The sequence below is a fragment of the Aulonocara sp. 'chitande type north' Nkhata Bay genome, linkage group LG22 (assembly GCF_057382095.1).
Source record: "Aulonocara sp. 'chitande type north' Nkhata Bay isolate Kocher_YH1m ecotype deep benthic linkage group LG22, A_spYH_male_GT1.1, whole genome shotgun sequence".
Taxonomy (NCBI): domain Eukaryota; kingdom Metazoa; phylum Chordata; class Actinopteri; order Cichliformes; family Cichlidae; genus Aulonocara; species Aulonocara sp. 'chitande type north' Nkhata Bay.
Genome location: NC_141364.1, coordinates 4,203,490 through 4,223,994, shown reverse-complemented (window position 1 = coordinate 4,223,994; position 20,505 = coordinate 4,203,490). Strand labels below are relative to the sequence as shown.

The 20,505-nt window shown below is 44.9% G+C and overlaps 1 pseudogene; it reads left to right on the top strand.

Moving 5' to 3' along the window:
• Positions 1-15,609: 15,609 nt before the first annotated feature.
• Positions 15,610-19,671, top strand: LOC147303251 (Ig kappa-b4 chain C region pseudogene; annotated as a pseudogene).
• Positions 19,672-20,505: the final 834 nt, after the last annotated feature.

The following is a 20,505-nucleotide window of genomic DNA, read 5'->3' as shown; positions in this document are numbered from 1 at the left end:
GAGACACTGGGAAATCACACACAGGTGGGAGAAACAGCTGGACCTGATTAACCTGATGAGACAGGGGAACACTAACACCAGCGACCACCAGAGGGAGCACAAACCCAGAACCCAGTATCTAAAATCCCAAACACAAACCATCCCAAAACAGCCACGAATAATAATGAAAGTAATAACAATAAAGAACACAAACACAAAGTCACTGAGTCATGGCCGCAGGACCATGACAGTTTTACAGATAATTAATTGTAGCAATAAAATAAAAATTTTGTACACAAAGAACTTTAAATCAAAATAATAAAAAATAATGAAAATGTTATAACTGATGATATTAACATTTATAAAAAAAATATTATAACAAAATATAAAAGTATTTTATCAACATGAAATAATGTGTGTTTCTGAGCAGCTGTCAGTTCAGATGATCTTTTTTCTCAGTTCCTCTCCAGCTGTGTGAGGTTTTTGTACGGCGTTGTATCACTGTGTGAACGGGCGGCTGCTACACTGCTGACAGTAATAAACTCCTGCATCTTCAGCCTGAACTCTGCTGATAGTCAGAGTGAAGTCAGTCCCAGATCCACTTCCACTGAAACGATCAGAAACTCCAGACTGACGGCTGGTAGCATAATAAATTAAGAGTTTGGGAGATTCTCCGTCCTTTTGAAGGTACCAGTGGCGGCATGAGCCAACACTTGAACTGGCTTTACATCTGACAGAGACAGTCTGTCCTGGAACAACAGACTGAGCTGTAGGAGTCTGAGTCAGGATGATTTCTGCTGATGAAGCTGGAAACATGAAAAAGTGGAGAAAAGTTATTGAGATGATGAACATCCAAACATTAGAGGATCATTTCTCTAACATGGAGAACAGATGGAAGAAGGTCAGTGCTGCTGGTTTCAGAGTTTCTCCATCAGAGCAGAACATCATTGTGGTGAACCTGGCTGCATGCTGAAGCAAAGTTTTCACAGAGAGTCTCACCCTGAACAAGGAGCCCCAGGGTGGCCAGCAGTAGAGTCAGTGACATCATCATTGTGCTGCTGGTGTGTGAGTGGCTCTGAAAGGCCTGGACAGCCACTGATCAACACTGGCCTCTTAACAGCTGTGAGCAGAGAGGCAGGACACATATGCAAACACACAGAGTCAGTCAGCTGCAGCTGTCCTGAGCTTACAAAGCCTCCCTCGACTGAATAATGAAAGAATTCATGACATCTAGTGGAGAGAAATAGTTTTGATTTCTTCTCCTGAGAAAAGCTGAAATTATTCAGAAACATAATGAACAACAGAACATAAGACACAGTTCTAACATCAATGTATTTGTAACACTTAATATTGACACAGTAAAAAGCATTAGTAAGACATTAGTAAGTGCTAAATTCAGCATTTATAAAACATTACTTAGTTTGTAATTTATAAAAATAGATATAAATACATGAAAAAACAGACTGTGGAAGAGAGACAGAGATTAATAATAACTATTGATTAAATACAGAGAGGTGTTTAAACACATAGTGAGTCAAAGGGGAGTAAAGGTGGGAATCCCCCAGCAGCCTGGTCCAGCCCTAACTATATGCTTTAGCAAAAAGGAAAGTTTGAAGCCTAAAAGTAGAGATAGTGTCTGTCTCCTGAATCCAAACTGGAAGCTGGTTCCACAGAAGAGGGGCCTGAACACTGAAGGCTCTGCCTCCCATTCTACTTTTAAATACTCTAGGAACAACAAGTAGGCCTGCAGAGCGAGAGCGAAGTGCTCTAATAGGGTGATATGATGTTATGGGTTCATTCAGATAAGATGGGCCCTGATTATTCCAGACGAATGTGAGGGGAAGGATTTACAGAGGTGATTAAAAAATTAATTTCACAACCCCAATCCTTTCTAGTTTCTAATCTGCCTCTAATCTAGTTTTCTACCCTCCAACCAGCTCAGACGCACACTTATTGTTTCCCCAACAAGTAATATGAATACATGGTGCCTGCTTCAAGTCCTCCACCATAATCCCTGTCCCCAAGAAACCTAGGATCACTGGACTAAATGACTACAGACCCGTGGCTCTGACATCTGTGGTCATGAAGTCATTTGAGCGCCTAGTTCTCTCCCATCTCAGGACCCTCACGGCCCCCCTCCTGGACCCCTGCAGTTTGCATATAGAGCCAACAGGTCTGTAGACGACGCCATCAACATGGCCCTACACTTCATCCTGCAGCATCTGGACTCCCCAGGAACCTACGCCAGGATCCTGTTTGTGGACTTCAGCTCTGCCTTCAACACCATCCTTCCAGACCATCTCCGAGGCAAGCTTTCCCAGATGAATGTGCCTGATCCCATCTGCCGGTGGATCACTGACTTCCTGACAGACAGGAAGCAGCATGTGAGGCTGGGAAAGAATGTCTGGGACTCCCGGACCATCAGCACCGGCTCCCCTCAGGGCTGTGTTCTTTCTCCTCTGCTCTTCTCCCTGTACACCAACTGCTGCACCTCCACCCACCAGTCTGTCAAGCTAATCAAGTTTGCAGATGACACCACCGTTATTGGACTCATCTCGGACGGGGATGAGTCTGCCTACAGGAGGGAGGTTGAACGTCTGGTGTCCTGGTGCAGCCACAACAACCTGGTGCTGAATGCCCAGAAGACAGTGGAGATTATTGTGGACTTCAGGAAGCACACAGCCCCACTCCCCCCCCATCATCCTGACTGACACCCCCATCACCTCAGAATCAGAATCAGAATCAGAAACTTTATTGTCATTGTCACGAGAACAACGAAATGAAGAATGGTCCCCGATCATTGCATCATCCCTAGCAATATCAAAATATAAATAAAACAATAAAATTCAATAAATAAAATAGATAGAATACTTAAAATACTAATAAGATGTAACAGTAAAACATTCACATACATTCCCACACACATGCTTCAGGCCGTGCATAGATTAACACAAGAGTGGCGTGATGGACATTTTTTTGTAGTATTCAGATGTGTTATTGCAGTTGGATAACAGCTGTGTTTGAGTCTATTAGTCCTTGCTCTGATTGCCCTGTACCGTCTGCCTGAGGGCAACAATTCGAACAGGGAGTGGCCAGGATGTGAGGTGTCTTTTATGATGTTTTGGGCCTTTTTAAAACAGTGGGCGTTGTGTAGAACTTCCAGTGTGGGGAGAGGGCAGCCAGTGATCTTTTGGGCGGTGTTAATGATCCCTTGGAGTGCTTTCCTCTGAGCCCCTGTGCAGCTAGTGTACCAAATACATATGCAGTAAGTTAGAACACTCTCAATGGTGGCTCTGTAGAAGGACACCAGCAGTTTCTGTGTGATGTTATTCCTCCTGAGAATTCTCAGGAAGTACAGTCTCTGTTGGGCCTTATATTAGAAAATATATTCCTTTTTTTAAATTTTTACAGTTCAGTAAGTTACTTTTTTTTTTTAACGTTTAACCTCTGTGGACTCTTTCCGCTTCCTGGGTACCACCATCACCCAGGACCTGAAGTGGGAGCCCACCATCACCTCCGTCATCAAGAAAGCCCAGCAGAGGATGTACTTCCTGAGGCAGCTGAAGAAATTCAACCTGCCAACACGGACGATGATGCAGTTCTACACTGCAATCATCGAGTCCATCCTCACCTCCTCCATCACCGTGTGGTACGCTGGAGCCACTATCAGGGACAAACAGAGACTGCAGCGTGTTGTGCGCTCTGCTGAGAAGGTGATTGGCTGCAGACTCCCATCTCTGCAGGACCTGTACACCTCCAGGACACTGCGGCGTGCAGCTCGGATCTCAGCTGACCCTTCTCACCCTGGACACAGTCTGTTTGACCTGCTCCCCTCAGGCAGGAGGCTCCGGTCCATCCGCACCAGAACCTCTCGCCACAAGAACAGTTTCTTCCCCTCTGCTGTTGGACACATGAACAATAACCATATGACTGTCCCCACCACTAACACATGACCCTACGCTGTGTTCACTGTATCATTCCATGTTTGGCACTGATCACCACCTGCACTCATGTATATATCTTTCTACGTAGCACTCTTAATTCTTATTCTCATGTATATATCTCATGTATAGCTCATGCACATATCTTTCTACGTAGCACTTTTAATTCTTATTCCTACTTTTATTTTTTCATGTCTATTTAAGTGCTATTTATGACACCATGTTTGCACTGAAGCACCGCAGCAATTTCCTGATGTTGTAAACCTGCTCAACATTTGGCAATAAACCCCTTTCTGATTCTGATTCTGATGTGTTTTTAACATCCCATCAATGTCACGGACTGCGATGGCAGATGTGGAGTTGTGGAACAGGAGGACCCAAATGCAGGACTCGGGTGCAGGTGAAGAGTGAGGGAAAAAACCACAACAATGTTCAGCACTGTGGCTCTCGTGTGATTCTCGCTGAATCGCCACACAGTGCAAGTGTCCATAAATGGTGAAAGGTGACAACTCCAAAAAACCCCAATTCCAATCTGGGACTCCCGATTCCTGGTGGCGCACAGACAACACAGCTCAGCCGGGATCCACAGTAGCGAGGTCATTCGCACTAGCTTGTCTACAGTTGTATTCAACAGGTTTTGACGTTAAGAATCCCACACCGACTGGATCCACACTCTTAAATATCGCACTCCCAACGAGCGTAATCTGCTGCAGCCGGCTGCCGGTAACGAGCGGCAGGTGTGGCTGCCTCCAGCGCAGGAACACTTCTGGGGTCACGATCCCTCCGGCGAGCCAAAACATCCGGGAGTGCAAACAAACATAAACACACAAGGAGAAAGAAAGGAGAAAGAGCACAACCAACACTACCAACAGAACATATTACTTTATCAAGACTCCCCAGACCCAGGCTGTGACAATTAAGAAGACTGGATAACACGATGCATTAAAATCTATGATCATATCAAATAACCTTGAAGAATTACTGAACTGATCACTCCAGATTGTTTCAATCTTATAAGAGATGGTCCTTTTTCTTCCTCCGTTGGTGACCTGCTGGAACTGAGGACAGACACTTTTTTCTTCAGCAAATTCATTTTTCTGATTGCATTTATAACTTTTCACATCTTTCCATTTATCATTCCTTTCATTGATCCTTGTTTTTTTATTAATAAAAAAGTTAATTTCTGCATTCATCACTTGTACCTCCAATAATCATGTGTAGTAATACTGAGATCAATAATTCAACTGATAGTTGGGACTAAATAACTTATGAATGTGACCCACTGCAGAATTAAACTACCAACAGGCCGAGGTTACAGGAAGAACAATCTGTTTTCTAAATATCAAGATCATTTCTTTTACTGTGAACAGACATTTAATAATTAACATAATTACAATATTAAAGAAATCTCTTATACAAGAATCAGAATTTACAAGTATTAAAGAAACAAATGAATCTTCTGTATTTTGTAACCTTTTGTGGATCCTCAGCCTTCAGTCACACAGGCCGAGGATCTCAACCTCCAGTCACGAGGGGAAAATAAGTTTCCGTTGACCAGTTGGTGTTGCTGGAGTTTGTGGCTCCTACTGGTTGTAGTCAGAGCCAACAAACTCTTACTGCTGGCTCAAATCGGTTGCACTGACGGCGGTTTGGTTTCTAGCAGATCACTGCAGTCGCTGACTTGTCTGCAAACACTCGTTGATTCACCATGCAGGGGTAGTGAAACTTGTTAAAGTGCAACGCAAACAGGAAATAGAGAATGGATGACTGCAGCTGAGTAATCTACAAACACATGCAGGTACTACAGGTTAGTAACATTTACTAAACTTCCCAGTTTTAACATTTTCTGTTAATTTCTTTACCACAGGCCTGACTCACAGTGTGCAGCCTGACAGTGTGAAAGAAGGACAGACTGACACTATGAACATGTGAAACATCCTGCATGGACGTGGAAAAGACGTGAACCACCAGTTTCCATCCACTGGAGGATTTTGGGAATGATATTTGTTCTGCTGAAGGACAGAAATGAGGACAAATTGATATTTCTGGATGTTCAGTGAGACATTATGAAACCAAACAAGCCAAACTGTATCTGTAAAGTTGTTGGTGACTGTAAGTGTTTGTGGTTTTCATTTGTAGTTTGACTGAAGGTAATTTTCCTTGAAGCAAAGTAATTATTAAAAACAACAAAAACAAAGTAAATATTTGGTTTCATGCATTTTTCTGAATTCTGAAGAAAGTTTAAACTCAAAGGTAGAATTGTGTGAACTTGGAAGCCTAAAGAAAACATGACATGAGACTCATTCTGACGTCAACAGAGTGACAGGAATCCTTGTTGATGGGTGTTTGGCTTGAAATGCTACTGATTTAGCATCAGTGTGTGAGCTAATGATAGTGAAGCTGTTTATTAAATGTGTGCCTGAGCTCTTCTGTGGCTGATCTAAATGAACAGAAGGTCCTCTTTGCAGAAGGCAGATGAGTTCACACTAATGCACTAAGTGACTTTATTCATCCTGAACTCTGCTCTGATTGGCTGAAAGCTGCTAACATGCAGGCTAAAGGCCTCACTTTCAAATGTTTGTTGTCTGAACATGAAGACGAGAAAAAACTGAAAAACTCTGGTGTCATCAGAGCTGAATGTAAAACTGGATATATTTGACTTTACACTGATTCGATATAATCTTCAGAAATCGTTGAGCTTCAGGGCGACTGATTGTTGAGATTTGTTTCTTTTATTTAAAGACAGTGTGTCTGTGATCCATTATGAAGCTGAGGTCAAAGTTCATGATCAAGCATCTTCTAACTACTCAAAGATTCACAGCAACAACTGTGTTAGTTCGAGATTCCCTGAGTTTTGAGTGGGTAGAAAGAAGTTTCCACCATAATGATCATTTAATAGTGAACTTTAGGTTTCTGAGTGATGTGATGGAAAATTCAGTCCCTTCATGAAATTGTGTTTGTGTTCATTGAACTGTGTCAGTCTCTGCTGCAGCTGGAAGTTACTGCAGTTTCTGTTCAGTCTGACTGAGGGAGGTTTTTGTACGACTGTTTTTCACTGTGTGAAGAGCTCCCAAGAGCTGACATTAAATTCTCCTTTACAGTAATAAACTGCTGCATCTTCAGCCTGGACTCCACTGATGGTCAGAGTGAAGTCTTTGTTTGATCCACTGCCTGTAAAACGATCTGGAATCCCTGATGCTCGAGTGGTAGCACGATAAATGAGCATTTTTGGAACTCCTCCATCTTTCTGTTGATACCAGGATAAAAGATGGTTGTTGCTATAAACATAAACATTCTGACTGGTCCTACACTTGATGCTCACAGATCCTCCCACAGCAGAGCTCACTGCTCCAGGCTGAGTCACTGGGACCTGAGGTTTAGACTCTGAGGACACAGAGACAAAAACATAAAGCAGCTTCATGGTTTTGTGGGCTTCATTTCAGAGGGACAGATGTTGATAGAGGAGAGGAGTTTGATTCTCTGGACTTTACCTGTGAAGCAGCAGCAGAGGAGAGTCCAGATGAGGACGCAGATCAAAGTCATGTTTTTGATGAGGAGGATTTCTGTGGCTTCTGTTGTGATGAAGGACAGCTGTCAGTCATTCAGTGTTCAACTCTCAGGACTATAAACTCTCCCAGAGCACTGGAGCATGGTGCTGCTGATGCAAAGTGACTCTCTATGGAAATGAACTGACTCCAGCAGGACTTATTTAAAAAAAGTTTTTCACTGCATATTTAGCATGTGACTCACATGAACCCTGTAGAATTTATAGACAGTTAACAAATGGTCTTTGAGTGCAAAATCTCCAACGAGAGATTGATGGACATTTAGTTCGACTGTAAAATTGACATGCAGTTGTTCGCACTAAAGGAAACCACCATCATTTCATGTGGCCACCATATCGGCGCCAGCTGTGGTCTCAAGGCTGGAGCTGACCAACAGGAAACTCTGTTTCCGATGACAGACTCTGTAGACTCTTCGTTCCCATCCTGTGTCCCCCACCCTAGATTCCAAACACCTTTGAACGCTTATCTCCAAGGCTGTGGTCGGACGGCGGGTCTAGTCCCAGCGCATGCTGCAGGACCGGATGTGCTGTCTACACCGACTTACTCTCACCCCTTACTCATGCCTGTTTCTTGTCATGTGCTTCTATGGTGTATTAAGATTCATGTGCTTTTGTGCTGAGGTGGTTTTTTTCTGTCCTCAAACTGTTCACCCATCAGGAGCTCAGTCTGGGTGGAGCTTTTTTCTCCTTCTCTCGCCTCATGTTGTGTATCCGTTCTTTAAGTCTGACGTTGTTTGCCATGTCTGGGCCCAAACTCCGCTGCAGGTCCTTAAGTCAAATGATCACTGCAGTATTACTGAGAGTTAAAATACTTTATAAATTCTTTCATCTTTAATAAAATGATCAGTGTGGCTGCTCTACCAGGTATAACAATTAAGTTTAACATCCGGGCATCCATGAAAACAGAACTTATATTTAGACTTCCATCTAAATATATTACACCATGTTCTGACTGAGAGATTTATGAAACAAATTAAAATGTACAGCTCTGCTATCACTTCCAACATAAACGAAGACAGGAAAGTAAACAGCAGTGACGTTTGTAGGGTTACTGAAGTTGGACTACCTGGTATATAATGATGTGCTACGTGATCGCTAGCACGACAAAGCTATGTTAGCATAACATAAACAGTAAAGCTGGAGGACGAAAACTAACGGAGGACTTTTTTCCACTCGATAAAAGTTAATGTGAGGGTTCCCAATGGTTAGGGGCAAATGCAATCGCATGGCAGGATGCTGTAAACGGACTAAACGTCAGTCCAGTGTTGCCAACTTAGCGACTTTGTAGCTATTTTTAGCTAGTTTTCAGACTCCCTTAGCGACTTTTTTTCTAAAAAGCGACTAGCGACAAATCTGGCGACTTTTTCTGGTGTTAGGGAAAAATATAACTCGACCCCTACAGTGAGGGGATGTGAACGCTGTATGAATTTGAACAGATGTGTTAGAGCTCACCTTTATCCTCCTGTATCATCACCATCATTGACACTGAATGAGGCGACATAATCATAATTATAAGACTTTAGAACAAACAGGAGAATCAGTGCCAAAGAGCACCGAAGGTTTTATAATCAATGTTGACTCAACAATGTAAACAAACACTTGTTCAGTTTTTGCTCCTTTGTTGTGAGTTACTTACCTCACTTTGTCACTGCAGAATGATGTCATGGACATTTCATTAACAGTCCACAGACACGATGAGCAGTAGCCAACACCTTTTAATTCCCAAGCAGGTGAGAGAGAGGACATTCAGTGGGGCACTGAAACGCAGTCTCTAAGGCTACGTCCACACTAATGCGCTTTCATTGGAAAACACATCGTTTTCTCTCTGTTTTGGCGTCCCGTCTACACTGAGACAGCGTTTTCACTCAAGGAAAATGCTGCGCTCTCGTAAACGCATACATTTGAAAATGGTGCTTTCGTGTCGCAGTGTGGACAGCGAAAACAGACTTTCTAAAACGATGACGCATGTTAGTCATGTGATGCAGTCATTTGACCAATTAAACTAAGATAGCGGAGGGCATTATACAGCAGTTGTTTTGTTTGCTCTATTAAGACTAATATCAGTCTGTACATGCTCCAGATAGCTTTTCTTCAAATTCTTTAACTCTTACTCGCTTTTGCAACTTTGTACTTTTGTGTTACTCGCAGCAACAACTCCACCTCATTGTTAGTCCATTTAAAAAACTCGGTGCTTTTCCTCAACATTTTGCCGCGACGTTTAAAGAGCTGGAAAGTAATGTGGCAGACAGTGTCATGATTCGGCTGTGTAGCAGGCAGGAGAGGACCCAAACGCACACTCATGGGGACACGGGGAATAAACTCAGAGAGCACAGCTTTATTGCTGGAAAGGCAGATCACAGGTAATACAAAACTAAACTGGGAAAAACTAAATATAAAGCTCACCAAGAAACACAGGGAGAATCACACACAGCATGAGGGAGAACGCGACACCGAACTGAGGGAGACGCAGACATAAATACACAGAGGGTTAACGAGGGAAGTGGGAGCACACGGGGAACACAGCTGACACAGATAACCATAACGAGACAGGGCAGGAGTGAACACAACATGACGCATACTGACAAGAGACTGTCAAAGTAAAACAGGAAGTACACGGAGGTTCAGACAGCAGGAGAGAGAGCACGGGGAGAACACAGACATAACGGGCTGGGGAAAACATGGAATAAAACACAAGGAGAGACGAGGGCTCACAGATACACAGGGGCACACAGGAGGTAACCAAATAAGGAACATCTTAACTAAATAACCTAGGAACCAAGGCATAAATAGGGAACAAAATACAAAACACACAAAAACTAAGAATACTGGGCCAACATGGCTCAGGACCATGACATCACCCCCCCCTCAAGGGCTGGCTCCCGACAGCCCAAACCCGTGAACCAAAACACAAGACAAACAGAAAACAACCCACCCAGGGTGGGAGGCGGGGGACCAGGATGGAGGGAACGAAACCAAACAAAAGACAAGGAGCATGAGACCAAAACAGAGTCCACAAATACACAAAAAGAGTTCAAAACAGGGAGGCAAATGTCCAACCTGGGGGGGACAGCACAGAAGTTCACAGTTCAGCTGTTCCGGGGGCCGGCCACGTGAAAAGCCGCGTGGAAGACGGCGGCTGCTCCCAAGCGCCGGGCGTACAGGTTGAGGCCTGGTGGGCACAGGACCAGACGAAGGCGATGCGGAGGCAGGACCAGACGAAGCTGAAGCCGAAGCCGGACCGGGCGTGGGTGCAGCTGATGCAGAGGCCGGAGCTGGACGGCGAGGATGGAGACACGGAGGCCGCAGCTGGCGGCGGCGTGGAAGCTGGAGGCGCTGCAGCAGGCGGCTGGACAGGCCCCTCGGGCCCTCCAGCTGATGATGCAGGAGGCTGGACGGGCCCCTCGGACCCTCCAGCGGAGACAGGAGGCTGAAGAGGTTGTCCTGAACCCACAGCGGAGACGGATGCAGAGCCAGCAGGTGCGGAGACTTCTGGCTGAGGGACCCTAACTGTGGCTGCACAGGGCACGCAGTCGGCTCGAGATGCAACGGCTGGGGCTGTGCAGGGCGAACAGTCTTATGCTTAGCAGGCAAAGGCGAAGGGGAGTTTACACAGGCAGCGTCTGAGTTAGCTTTTTCGAGTTGTGGCACCGAAAAAAAACCACAGCCTGAGAAAGTCACGAAGCAACATTGGGAGTCACAGATACAGGAGCTGGTGTAATAATTAAACTGTTCATAGCAGAGGAATGGATAATGGTCTCTGTGTCGCCTGGCTCAGGCAGAACACTAGGAGTGGATGTTACATTTGCTTGCTCAGCAACACAGGTCTCATTCTCAGTAACTATTTGAGAAGCTGAGAGAGCAATGGCTGGTTTAGGAATCGACTGGGAAACATCAGAAATGTCTAAAGACAAAACAGGCTGGAACATGAAACAGTCACTAGAGGGAGCATCAGCTATGGAACACACAGTGTCAGTGGGTTTGTGCTCCTCAGCATGCACTGTTACATCCTGAGCTGATGATGGTGGTGTGTGGCTGAGCTCAGACTGAGAAACCTCAGAACGTACAGGCTGAGTAAAACGGTCCTGCGGTGCTGCAATGCTGGTAGCAGTATGTCGGTGAGTCTGGTGTAGAATAACAGTCTTTGGTTCCGCTAACTCTACGGGTGAAACGTTCATACTGGCTAACTCAGAGGAAATGCTGCGAGCGTTACAAGAATCTGATTGCTCTGGAACACAAAGATCGGTAGGACGGTCGGTGAATAACTTGGCACCGAGGTGTCACTCGGAATAACGTCTTCAGAGTCCAAACACACAGTGGCGGAGTTACCCAAGTCAGGCAACACAATGGCAGGCAAAACAGAGTTACTCACAGTGGTGGAACAGTCATGGGGTCCGGGATCAGTCAACTTGGGCTGAGTGTGTGGCTCACAGTCACTCTCTCCCACGGGTGCAGCAAGCTCAACTGTACTGCGGCGCTGAACCACTACAGGGGGCTGCACTGAAGTCTGCACTGAAGTCTGCACAGGGGGCTGCACTGAAGTCTGCACTGGCACAGGGGGCTGCACTGATGGCTGTAGCAATGGTTGTGGTGAGAGTGGAGTAGGTGACTGCACAGGAGAATGAACTAGAGGTGACTGCACAGGAAACCGAGCTAATGGTTCTGTTGCAAACGTAGCTGCTGATGATGGAGCAAACGGCTGTGCTACAGGGAGCTGGGACACAGGAAACTGAGCTAGTGGTGGTGAGAGAGGAGACTGGGCTGACCGGACGGGAAGAGACTGGGCTATGGGCGACAGAGTGGCACACTGAACTGAGGGCGACGGAGCTACAGAGGACTGGAGAACAGGAGACTGAATCACAGGGGACTAGAGGACTGGAGACTGGACTGCAAACTGAACAGTAGGAGAGTTAACTGACTGGGCTGGCGAAGCTAATGGCTGAGCTGAGGGCAGATTGTAATCCACAGAGGGAAACACAGCTTTACTCTCGATGGGTATGCTATCATGATGTCTGGGATCTGAATGCTCGAGCGGAATGAGAAAAAGACAGTCGCTCTCGCCAACGGATGAAAGTTGCTCCGCTGCTCGGGAACGCCAGCGACGTGAACGCCGTTTTCTCCGGGAAGGGGGAGGAGACGAGCCGGGCCGTGAATCCTCCAGCGGCCCGGGCTGAACGTCCTCCGACTCTTCATACTGGAGAGGCAGCTCCGAGCGGATGCGTACGGTGGAGATGAGGAAATCCTGGATGTGGGGGTGTAGCACGTCGAATAGCCATGGGAGTCCGGACACCATCCTCTGTAGACGGATGGCTACGGTCTCCCGGTATTCTTCCCCTGGCAGCGCTACCCACTCCTGACAGTGATACTCCACTGTATAGATTAGATCCTCACGGAGCTCAGCGGAGGGGTTGTGAGCTGCTGGGTCCATGTCGTGGTCGCGTTCTTCTGTCATGATTCAGCTGTGTAGCAGGCAGGAGAGGACCCAAACGCACACTCACGGGGACACGGGGAATAAACTCAGAGAGCACAGCTTTATTGCTGGAAAGGCAGATAAGAGATAAGATAAGATAAGATAACTCTTTATTGTCATTGCACAGTCATACATAGTACAGTAGTACAATGAAATTGGAAAAACTGTCCTACGTCGGCACTACATATAACACAACACGACACGATATGACACATCACAACGTAACAAACAACACAACACAGTATATTAACTTAGTATAAAAAAGAAGAATAAGTGTATGTGTATTGCACACTGTTATTATTGCACATTAATTATTATTGCACCTTGTTATAAATATAAATATTATTGTTATCGTTTTAAACATTGTAAACTCCCCCTAAAAAGTCCAGGGAGGTAGCCAGTCAGGTCAGCTATTTACATTGATCAGGGCTATTGCCCTGTTGTAAAAGCTGTCCTTGAGTCTATTTGTTCGGGACCTCAGCAGCCTGAACCTCCTGCCAGACGGCAGCAGCTTAAACACCCGGTGTCCTGGGTGTGTGCAGTCCCGTAGGATGCTGCGTGCCCTCTTGAGACAGCGAGTGCTGTACAGGTCCTTCAGGGAGGGAAGAGGATGTCCAATGATTTTTTGGGCCATGTTGATGACCCTCTGGAGTGCCTTTCTGTGTGCTGTGGTGCAGCTGGAGAACCACACACCGATGCAATATGTCAGCACACTTTCAATGGAGCAGCGGTAGAAGACGGTCAGCAGCTCCTTCTTCAGGTCCATTTTTCTGAGGATTCTCAGAAAGTGGAGACGCTGTTGGGCCTTCTTTAAGACCGCAGAGGTGTTAGAGCTCCATTGGAGGTCTGTGTCTATGTGCACACCCAGAAACTTGAAACTGGAGACCCTTTCCACGCACTCCCCGTTGATGCTGACAGGCTGCAGCTCGGACTTCCTCCTTCTGAAGTCAACTACCAGTTCTTTTGTTTTGGTGGTATTGAGGTCCAGGTTGTTGTCTGCACACCAATCTGACAGCCTCTGAACTTCAGCTCTGTATGCAGTCTCATCTCCCCCTGAGATGAGCCCCACCACAGTGGTATCATCTGCAAACTTGATGACTGTGTTGTCTGGGTGGGAACTAACACAGTCATGTGTGTACAGAGTGTACAGTAGGGGACTCAGTACACAGCCTTGTGGAGAGCCGGTGTTGAGGCTGAGGGCTGAGGAAAGATGAGGCCCCACTCTAACTCTCTGTACACGGTCTGAGAGGAAGTCTCTGATCCAGCGGCAGGTGGTGGAAGGAAGTCCAATTTCCAGCAGTTTATCTATTAGTCTGTCCGGGAGTATCGTATTGAAAGCAGAGCTAAAGTCAACAAAGAGCAGCCTGGCGTAACGGCCCTGCACTTCCAGGTGAGAGATGGTGGTGTGGAGCGTTGTAGCAATGGCATCTTCAGTTGATCTGTTAGCTCTGTATGCAAACTGGAGCGGGTCGAGTGTGGGTGACAGGCAGGACATGATGTGACGTCGGACCAGTTTCTCAAAGCACTTCATTATAACAGGTGTTAGAGCAACTGGTCGGTAGTCGTTGAGGCTGCTAATGTTAGTACGCTTTGGCAGTGGGACAATTGTGGCTGACTTTAGGCACGGCGGGATGCAGGACTGGGACAGTGAAGTGTTGAAGATCATAGTGAAGACCCCAGCCAGCTGGTCTGCACACTCTTTTAGGACCTTTGCGGTTACCCCATCTGGTCCGGTGGCCTTCCTGGGGTTCACTGCCCTCAGTGTGCGCCTCACCTCATATTCCTGCACTATGAGGCTTGGGCTGCTGCTGTCCGATGTTTTTGCTGCTGCTGCCTCTGGTCCCTTCACCTCAAAGCGTGCGAAGAAGTGGTTCAGCTCCTCTGCAAGCTCCGCGTTACCCTCAGTCAACGTGGTATTACCAGGTTTGTAGTTGGTTAAGTGCTGAACTCCCTGCCATACCTGTCGTGAGTTGTTGGTGGTGAAGTGGTCTTCGATCCTTCTCTTGTACGCTGCCTTGGCCTCTCTGATGCCTCTTTTCAACTGAGATCTAGCTGCACTGTACTGCATACCATCACCGGATCTAAAAGCGGCGTCACGTTGCTTCAGCAGGACCTGGACCTCTTTAGTCATCCAGGGTTTCTGGTTGGAATACACCCGGAGACGTTTGTCCACAGTGACACTGTTGACACAGAAGTTAATATATGAGAGCACTGATGTTGTGTGCTCTTCAAGGTCCTGATGTTCGAACACGCTCCAGTCCGTGTTTTCAAAACAGTCCTGCAGCTGATGTGATGCACCTTCTGGCCAGGTTTTCACAGTTTTTGTGACTGGGGGGGCTCTTCTCCTAATGGGAGTGTATGCAGGGATCAACAGCATGGACATGTGGTCTGACAAACCTAGATGTGGTAGAGGGGTTGCTCTGTAGCCTTTTTGGATGTTGCTGTAGGCTTTATCCAATGTGTTTTTCCCCCTCGTTGCACATTTAATATGCTGTTCAAATCTGGGGAATACTGACCTTAAATCAGCATGGTTGAAGTCCCCAGCTATAATGTGCACTGCGTTTGGATGGGAGTTCTGCTGGTTGCTTATTGTCTTGTGCAGCTCCTCCATGGCAGAGTTAGCATTAGCATCGGGTGGTACATACACGGCCGTTACCATGACAACAGTAAACTCGCGAGGTATGTAGACGGGTCTGCACTTCACAGTCAAGTATTCCAAATCCGGGGAACAGTGGCTGTCTACAGTCTTTGTGTTTTTGCACCAGCTGTCATTGGTGTAGATGCATAAACCCCCTCCTTTGATCTTACCGGAGTGGCCGTTCCTGTCGTGACGGTGAACCGTGCGGCCTGCTAGCTCAATAGCCGAGTCCGGAATTGATGGCTGCAGCCAAGTCTCTGTGAGTAATATTATGCTGCTGTCCCGTGCACACTTATTGACTGCAATTTGTAATCTCAGTTCGTCGATTTTGTTGGTTATGGACCTGACGTTGGAGAGGAAAATACTCGGAAGCGGTGGCTTAAATGGCTGTTTCTTTAGCCGAGCTAGTGGACCCGCCCTGCAGCCACGCTTTTGCCTCCTTTGTTTACGTTTCCTCTTTGTCTTGCCGCTGGGAAGAACCAACCACGGAGACCCTGGAGCTCTTATTATGTCCTCCGGAATGCTGTGAAAGTGGTGGTAGTCCGATGTAATGCTCCTTGCACAGCGTAATCCCAAACTCAAAAGGTCCTGACGACTGTAGGTGGACTCCACTCGATGTATAATGATAAAAAGCACACACATCCACACAGATACACGTAGAGAAAGTAAAAAACAAAACACCGAACGTGAGGAGCAGTGAGCCGCTGCGTCTGTGCGCGCCGCCATCTCACGGGTAATACAAAACTAAACTGGGAAAAACTAAATATAAAGCTCACCAAGAAACACAGGGAGAATCACACACAGCATGAGGGAGAAGGCGACACCGAACTGAGGGAGACGCAGACATAAATACACAGAGGGTTAACGAGGGAAGTGGGAACACACGGGGAACACACGGGGAACACAGCTGACAGAGATAATCATAACGAGACAGGGCAGGAGTGAACACAACATGACGCATACTGACGAGAGACTGTCAAAGTAAAACAGGAAGTACACGGAGGTTCAGACAGGAGGAGAGAGAGCACGGGGAGAACACAGACATAACGGGCTGGGGAAAACATGGAATAAAACACAAGGAGAGACGAGGGCTCACAGATACACAGGGGCACACAGGAGGTAACCAAATAAGGAACATCTTAACTAAATAACCTAGGAACCAAGGCATAAATAGGGAACAAAATACAAAACACACAAAAACTAAGAATACTGGGCCAACATGGCCCAGGACCATGACAGACAGAAATGAAGCAGGTCGAATCTTCCTGCGTTTCACACATGCTTGGACTTGCAACTCTGTGAAAACGACTGAAAACCCTAGTGCGGACGCGGAGTGTTTTCAGATGAAAACGCCGTTTTCAAATCTATCTGGGCTAGTGTGGACGTAGCCTGAAGATGAATGGCACAGCCCTCTTTAAATACAGTCAAACAGTTGTTGTTCACACCCTTGTCCCGTCCGAGAGAGTTTACAATCTTGTCTCCTCTTCCAGTGTCACATAGAGACTGCTCCTTGCCTCTTCTCCACATCCTCAAAGACCTGATTAACAAAAGACTTCACCACCTGTTGAATTCCCCCCCTCTGGGTGTCACCAACTTTCTCACGATGCCTGACTTTGTGCAATAGAGTAAAAGCTGAATGCTTCCCCACATGTGAACCTTGAAGTGACCCAAAAGTGATATTACTAAAACATGTGACAAATTCATAAAATAAAAGAAATTTCCAGCACATTTCCGCTCTTTGGATTACTCTGCTAATCACATCAATAACAGACATTTCTTTTCTGACATTCTGTATATCACATCAACACCATTGTACACTCAAAGAGGTTTCACTATGTGCATCCTCACTTCACTATTCTCCTCTCCACCCTTTTGTTCATCTCCAATCATCCTCAAAGCCTAAACTTCCATATGCAAAAGATAACAATAATGATAAAAGGAAAAAACTTCCCAAAAATGTCAAATTACACATGGAAACATGATGTTCATTCATGAGAAACTGTGGTTAAGATAGCTGGCGCACTAGAAAAGCAGTGGAAGTTCTGACTGCTAGTATACCACAACTTTATGCTTTCAACAGCTATCGTTAAGTGACCAGCTTGTATGAAGCTTATCTGATATTTATATAGTGATCCTCCAGCTTCCAATTGTATTGCCTTCCATGTGACCAATGACCATTCACACAGCAGTCGCTTTCTAAAACGTCAGATATGTATCGGATTCAGTACCACATACGAAAGTGAACTAGGTCGGATTTGGAAAATATTGGATTTGTGCTTTCTGTCATACCATGATCAGATATGAGTCACTTAGGGTCAAAAAAGTTGGATTTGATGCACTTTCGCCTGCAGTGTGAACGTAGCCTTAGTCTTGCTGTTCAGTGCTGGCTCAGTACCGTTGTATGTTTGTGTCCTTTGTCAATATATATGCATCTTTGTATGGAGTGGATCAGCCAGTTTATCAGAGCATCAAACACAAATATATCTGATTTTTCCATATTTATGAATATAGTCTCTAAAAATGTAGAAAATCAGCAAAGTCTTAATTTACACTGATGTATTTTAATTAACATTTACATTTCTGTAAATTGGATCCACTGTGTTATTCTCAGATTTTGATATCAGAAAAAGTCCCAAGAAATCAAAGTCAAAAGTTTTACATTCCAAATAAATTATTCATTATTTAAATGTGATGCACTGTAATATTTTCAGTTTTCACACGAGCTGACAAAATGATACAAACAGTGAATGATTTTGTTGAGTTTGTTTGTTTCAGAGTCAGAGAGCCGTGTCTCTCTACAGTCAGAGGTTTTTGTACGGCGCCTCAATGAGTTTGTATCACTGTGGTGGACTTTTGGTGGAGGAACCAGACTGGATGTTAACTGTAAGTACATTTCACTCATTTATGAAGCTCAAACTGGTATCATTAAGGTGGATTTCATTTCCTTCTACATAAATACTTCATGTTTCTCATGAATATAAAATTTAATATCAGTGTAAATTTTGAATTCAGACTAAAATCGTCTTGTGTATTTATTTTTACTGGAAATTAAACTTTTAAAAGTTTTTTTTTCTTGAAGAAAAGTAGAAAACGTTTATATATTTTACATTCCCATAAAAGTTTTGTCTTCAACCTTTTGCTGCAAATAATGTGACATCCATTTAAAATTAATAGTTCTTAAAGATTTAACATTATTAACGACACATTAACCGTGTGCTGTCCCAGGTTTGCTGAGTTTATGAATTTTAAAGTGTGAGTAAGTACAGTTATCTTTATTGTTCCAAAATAGAGCAAAACAGGTCTATGCTTCTTTCTTTTTTACATAATAAATTGTTTATGACAAAATTCTCACATTTTAATATTTTATTTGTTTTCTAATTATAAAACTAATAAATTATTCAAACATAACACACACGAGAACATCAGAAGTCAAAGAAACGCTTTAATATTTTTATCTTTGGTACTGAAACTCGTCTGTTGCCATGGTTCAGCAGTGAAGCCTGTCTGTTACTATGGTTACCAATCTCAGATAGAGAAGTGAAACAGCTGAAGAGCAGTTTCAACTCCCAGTTTCTCTAACATCTCTCTCTCTCTCTCTGCAGTGGGTCGAGTCCCCCCCTCCCTGACCGTGCTGGTGCCCTCTAGTGAGGAGCTGCAGCAGGGGAAGGCTACAGTCATGTGTGTGGCCAACAAGGGCTTCCCCTCAGACTGGAGGCTGTCCTGGAAGGTGGATGGAAGAAGCAGCAGTGGAGAGGAGAGCAGGAGCCCCGGGGCGCTGCAGAATGACGGCCACTACAGCTGGAGCAGCACCCTGAGGCTCCCTGCAGACCAGTGGGAGAAGGTGGGCTCTGTGACCTGTGAGGCCACCCAGGGCTCCCACACTCCACTCTCAGAGACTCTGATGACAGACCAGTGTTCCCAGTCCTGAGCTGACTCACTGGGACTCTGATACTGGCTTTAGTCTGCAGCTTCTCTCAGTCTGCTCCCTCTGTGTCTGTATTGCTTTGATAGTTTTCATGTTTTCATGCTTGTGGCACTGTTGATGGTTTTAATACTTCAAATAAAAACTGAGGTCTTCAAATAGTGGTTTTCATGTGTTTCCATTCAGCTGCTCTTCTGTCTGATAATCATCCTTCAGCTTCAGCAGTGATGCTTCCATACACTGAAAATCTCTGCTTCAGTAACTTTGACTGAGAGAATCACATGTGCTGTATCACATCAGAGTGTAAATGTAAAAAAATGAAAACAACTAAAAAAAAGAAAAAGCAATAAGTTAAAAATAGAATCACAGCCAACAGCTGCTCCCTGTTATAAATAGTTTTAAGGTCTTTTGCAGCTGCATTATTTTCCATCATGTTGGATTTTGTGATGATCTTTGCTGTTGGGTGTAGAAGAAGTAGAAAACATGGTGACAGATTATTGTAACCTGCATGTGACCCGTGATGAGACCCGTCCTGGTTTTCTTCAAAGTCAGAATTGATAAAATAACCCAAAGAAAAACTAAACTTTCTTTCTCAACATAGGAGACACTAAAAATGTCTCTTTCAGAACATCAGTGCAGGTTAAAAAGTGTAAATGTCAGAATAATTTATGTCACAAAGATGAAGTTAAAGACTTGATGAACTAAACTTTAAATCTTCAGATCAAATCATGTGAAATATTTCTGTGACCAAGAATGTAGCTGAGCAATCTACATACATACATATATCAGTACTGCAGTTTACTAAAATATTCTCATTTAATAACTACTTCCCAGTTTGAATATTTACAGGAGAGTTTCTTCATCACAGATCTGACTCACAGTATCAACTGTTTTGTGTTTCACATGTTCTTCTGTGCGAGCTCGTCAGGATGGACACAAGTCTGATGATTTGAGTCAAACCCACATTAACATTAGTGTTAGACTGTGTGTGTG